This window comes from Portunus trituberculatus, chromosome 9 (genome assembly GCF_017591435.1).
Source record: "Portunus trituberculatus isolate SZX2019 chromosome 9, ASM1759143v1, whole genome shotgun sequence".
Lineage (NCBI taxonomy): Eukaryota > Metazoa > Arthropoda > Malacostraca > Decapoda > Portunidae > Portunus > Portunus trituberculatus.
Window position 1 is genome coordinate 12,359,034 of NC_059263.1, and position 5,363 is coordinate 12,364,396.

At 39.9% G+C, this 5,363-nt stretch overlaps 1 long non-coding RNA gene across 1 annotated transcript; it reads left to right on the forward strand.

The window, feature by feature from the left end:
* The first annotated feature begins 875 nt into the window (after window positions 1-875).
* Window positions 876-2,699, forward strand: LOC123501415. Its single transcript, XR_006673629.1, has 2 exons — window positions 876-1,446; window positions 1,824-2,699. It is a non-coding gene; the product is annotated as an uncharacterized LOC123501415 (long non-coding RNA).
* Window positions 2,700-5,363: the final 2,664 nt, after the last annotated feature.

A 5,363-nucleotide genomic window follows, 5' to 3' on the forward strand; every position in this document is an offset into this window, starting at 1 on the left:
ATATTTTTAATGGATCTCAGCGCTTCGTATCTCACAAGACAATTATCACCTATGGCTTACGACCTAGACATGTATCTTATCACTCTGGTGTGAACGCCGCCTAGGGACGCAACAAGATTGTGCAATTTGAAGACACAACATTCTTATAGATTATAGTTATATTTCTACTTGGTGGTAACCATCCTTAATAAACAGTCATTGTTATAACACGTCCCTCGTAAGTTTGTACACTTTTTGGGTTGGGTTATATTTTGAACAGTGAGGAACACCTCACCAAGTTTCGCCCTCTTAATTGATGATTTTTTTTTTTTTTATGAGAATGCAGGAGTGGGGTATTTCTTGGCCATGGAGGATATTTGGTTTGTAAAAGGAAGACAACACGACACCAATGACTTATATTGCTCTATTAAAGATTCACTATTCTGTTTTGTTATTTTGTATTCTTGAATTATGTAATCCGTCACGAACTTTCGACAGTCTATCGAGTGTTATTGCTTCTGTAAATCCGGGTTTTCAAAGCAATGTGGGATATTTCATACTAAAGGGAACTCGTAAATGCATAATCATGTCTGACACAGTCCTTAACCGTTTGACCTTTTGAGCTCTTTGAATTGATTGCGTGGATATAAGCTACCGTTGTCTGTGTCTGTGACAAGTTTGGTGACGATATCGTTCGTACTTATCTTAAAAATGAACGAACAAACGTAACCTTGATCTGTAATCTTTTGAACTTTATCTTATCATTATCTATCACTGTACTAAGTTTGACGAGATTATTTTTTGTAATTTTCTTTAAGATCAATGTCTGAGAACACATACACACATCATATAGATATAGAGCTGACCACCTTACCCACACTGCGACTATCGTCGGCTTGGCGGCGTACATTGTTCTTTTCCAACACGCGTCTGCCTTCAAAACTCAAAGTATACGACAGAACTGGTAGTCCAACATAGTTAGGAGGACAACAGAGATAATATCCTAAAATAACACGCTGGCAACCCATAAATAAAGTATCGTTTAACAATTGCTACTATCATTTTTTTTTTTTTCATTGAATATTTTTTTACAAAAAAAATTTTTAATGGATATTTCTACGTAAAAATAGTTGCTTGGAGAATCAACATTATCTAACCAAACTAACCTGCATTTCCCATTTTGAAATTTGACCACACAAAGTGGAACAAGACTGCACCTGTCCCGCATTGTTCTCACATTTGTAATCTCCTGCAAATAAAGCTAATGAAGTTGACCTAAATAACCTAAACTAAATAATCATAACTTAAACTAACCTATTCTTATAACATATTTAAATTGAACTCTCCATTTTTGGTTCACCTGTTTTTATGGATCAGATTCTTTGTGGCGCGGTATCTTTTCGAAACAGTGAAAGACTATTTTGGGATAAACCCTGAAGCTCCACTCGACAGAAATCATCATCAGAGGTAAGAAAAATATGTAAAACCTGCTAAGCCTCATCTCATTTTGAATTTTTTCTTGAGGGAGAAGAAAGATCAACTGAACTAAAGCACCGAAGTGAACGATTGTATGAATTATAAATTTAATACTGAAACTGTAAAGCAAAGATGTTTGATTAATGAAGCACAACAGTTATCTTGTTCATACTCCAGTTATTATTTCATGTAAAATTTGAATGTCGTTCGATATTTGTTTGAGTTTCTGATGTTATAATAGTTATCTACTGATTACATCAATATTCAAATGCATGTCTCCTGTATGTAAAATTTTGGTGGGCCATGCTTTAAATCATGATTCCTGGCTAGTTCTAAATGTGCTTTTTTTTTCACTTTATCTTACTTAGGATGAGGAGGAATTTGGTAGCAAAACTGGAGTCTAGTATTTCCACCACGTGATGCCAGAAAAGCAAGACAAATGGGAAGGAAAGAAAACCGAAGGGGCAAAGAGAGAGAAACAGGGAATGGATGAGAAACACAGAACAGGAAGACGCACAAGACTTCCAGATACAATCGATGGTAGATACCTAATGGTTCCCACACTAGCGGAGGGATACCTTTTATGGATTAACCTAACCTAACCTAACGTACCCAATCAATATGGTGGATGAGGAGGTTACATCAGATTGAAAAAAAAGTTTAAAATCTGCTGACAACGAATATTCCTTAGTCTTTTAGTTATTCATGTGGTGTTTTAAAATTGTTATACCACAGATAACCCCTGTTGCTCTTAAAGTGTATATAAATTTGATATTTCCTGGATTTTTATAACATGCATGTACTGTTGGTTAATATTTGTGTTGCTAATGAACTAACAATAAACTCCAAATACCTGACGTGTGTTAGCGGATCTACCAAAATATTATGCCGGCAAAATCTCAAAACAAAGAAAAGAAAAGCAAACACTCTCAGTGATTCCATTTACTGCTTATATAACGTTTTATAAAAAATCTGAAGACATCATCACATTCAGAAGACTTTGTTCTACAATAAGAGATAGTTTATTTTAATAATTATTGCTAAGTTAGTGAGAACTATTGCAATAAACTAAAAGCGTTATAAACAATGTAGACACGACTTTTTTCTAACTTTAACTCGTAATTTTCCTTTTAATTATCTACTTGCAACAGTTTAGATGCGATGGTTCGATTCAGTAACCATTCCTGAGTGTAGCGATGTGAAATAAAAAGTACTAAGTAAAGTGTGAAGTGATATATGACCCAAAATATGAAAGAATATACAAGGTAGAAAATTTTGCCCGCCTAAGTGACAGGCTTTTGCACAAAAACCCCCTCTGACACATGTCAAGTATTCATTGTCTATTAACTAACGTATAGGAATATAAGATAATAAGAATGTTGCAAGAAGCCTACACTTGACAATCTTTTCGTGAAACATGCCTACTTGTTTCTATGTAATCCTCCTTCTATGCTACACCAGCTTCCTTCAATGGAAAAATGCTCAGTGATTGCGACTGGCTGCGTCTGGCTGTCAGGAGGACGGGGATGGTGTTTGTTTAATAACGGGAGACGGCAATGTTGGAAGGAAAAGAATGATTACAATAGGTTACGAGGTGTGCTGTTTTGTCTTATTACACACACACACACACACACACACACACACACACACACACACACACACACACACACACACACACACACATCCTCGGCCTCTGGCGATGACACCCTACTGTGGTAAAAGTACTCGTACACGAAGCTGCGGCGTAGATATGCAACAAACGGACGGTGACACAGGTACTGCTGTAGGTATTAGTGTACCGTATCATATTACTGGGAGACACGGTCGGTATTGCTTATACGTTTTAACCTAAAGAGATGCAGCAATATTAGTCGCAGCCGTATTGGTCGCTTATCTGGTCCTTCAGTATGTAATGACACCAATACACACAGTACGCCCAAAGACTGGGGCCGAGTATATCTTGTTGGTCATTAGCACTCCACCTCTGTCAGTATAGTCAATTTATATTAGCTTACCAGCCCCCACTCAACACAGCAAAGAAAGGACCTTTATACGTGAAAATGATCTTGAACGCAGGGGCAATTTTGTTCTCTCTCCCTCCCTCCCTCTCTCTCTCTCTCTCTCTCTCTCTCTCTCTCTCTCTCTCTCTCTCTCTCTCTCTCTCTCATCATGGTGCTGCCCTGCACTATCCCTACGTGCCGGCCCTCGTCACAGGCCCGTACTTCCGGAGCAATGAAAGGACCCCCGGTTCTGCTGGGAGCACTGGCAGTGACCCTCGTGTGGCGGCCTCTCGTGCCACACCACAGGACGGATCCCGTGTGTGGGGCTCTAAAGCTGGCCGACACTCTCCACCAGGCTATGGAAGCCGACACGTTGCTCCACATTACCTTCCCAGTTCAGGTGGCTTCCGTCATGCCCAGCGACCACGTTGGCCCTCCCGTGGATTTCCTTCAGCACTCCGCACCCGGCAAGGGGGTCGACAGGTACCATCCATGGTGGGTACTAACCATGCAATCTCTTCTGACTGGCATTGGATTGGTGACTGCAATCAGGGCATGGAACCTGATTTTCCCCACACAGCCAACATTGCAGCTCAACCAGTAACACTCACCACTGCCCATAACAGAACGAAACGTGGATGTTACAATTGCGGTGAATTTAATCATCATAAGGGAAATTGTAGATTTGACCACTTATTGAAATGCGGATTCTGCCACCAGTTAAGTCATAAGCAAAGGCTATGTATGTACTATAGCACATAGGAGTGTGGCGAAGAAGGCGCTGCCGTTGAACCCAATATTGACAAAGGAAATAAAGTCATATCCCATAAGGATGATATATGTCTCTTTGTGAAAGAAAGAAAAACGGACATATTATGTGCATCTGAAACATGGCTCACTCCAGATGTTTTAGACGAAAATGTTAATATACCTGATTACACTGTCTATAGATGTGACACAGGCAGAGAAGGAGGAGTATGTACTTATGGTAAAGACAACTTCACTGTCACGCCGATTAACACTGCCGTTGACAAGCCTGAAGGCGTGACAGTGCAATGTCGCAAATTGCTTGCTTTTATTATTGGTTGTTTATACTGACAACCACACTCCAGTGTGGTAAATTTTAATTATATTGAAGAAATTATAAAATTCATATCCCTAAGAAATAAGCAGGGTGTGGAGCCGGAGTCGGAGTCTGAGTCGGAATTGGAGTCAGCGTCGGAGTCGGAGTCGGAGTCGGTAAAAGTATGAGCGACTCCGACTCCTTTACGTGATAAATTTTCGAGTAAAGATTCCACTTCATGGAGATTCCTACAAATTGGGAGAAACTGACTTTGTGGAGGATGTGTCCAATCAAGCAGTCTGCAGGAATATTGGTATTTTTTTAAATATTTTTTCATGCTTTTTATTTTGTATTTTGTTGAGGATATACCCTAAGGAAGGAGGGCGGTACATGCCGCAACAACCACCCAGACAGCAGATAATACGGGTATCCCCTTTTGCCATATTCTATGATGTTTTGTATGAGCTAATGTGTATATTTATCATAGAGGTTAATTGCTAAGTGATATCCAACGATGGTAAAATGAGTGTGGTACTAGTACATCGTGGGATCCTGTATTATACGCGTCGCGTACGCGTCTCAATTCTCCCCCTTGCTGAGCTAGGCTGACAACGCTCTTCAGCAGATGCCAAGAAGGCCTCATCAGCGAGAGGCCTACAATGACTGACTCGGCCTACATTTAACTTCATACAGGTAAGACTATTAAATTCTCTGTCATTGAGTTAAAAATACCTACAGTGCGAATTACCTATACTTTTGTTTAGTGATGATTGTCCCCACCAACCCACAGTGGCGGCCACCTTACCGTAGCCAGTTAGCTGAAAAGTGACAACACACCTCACTCC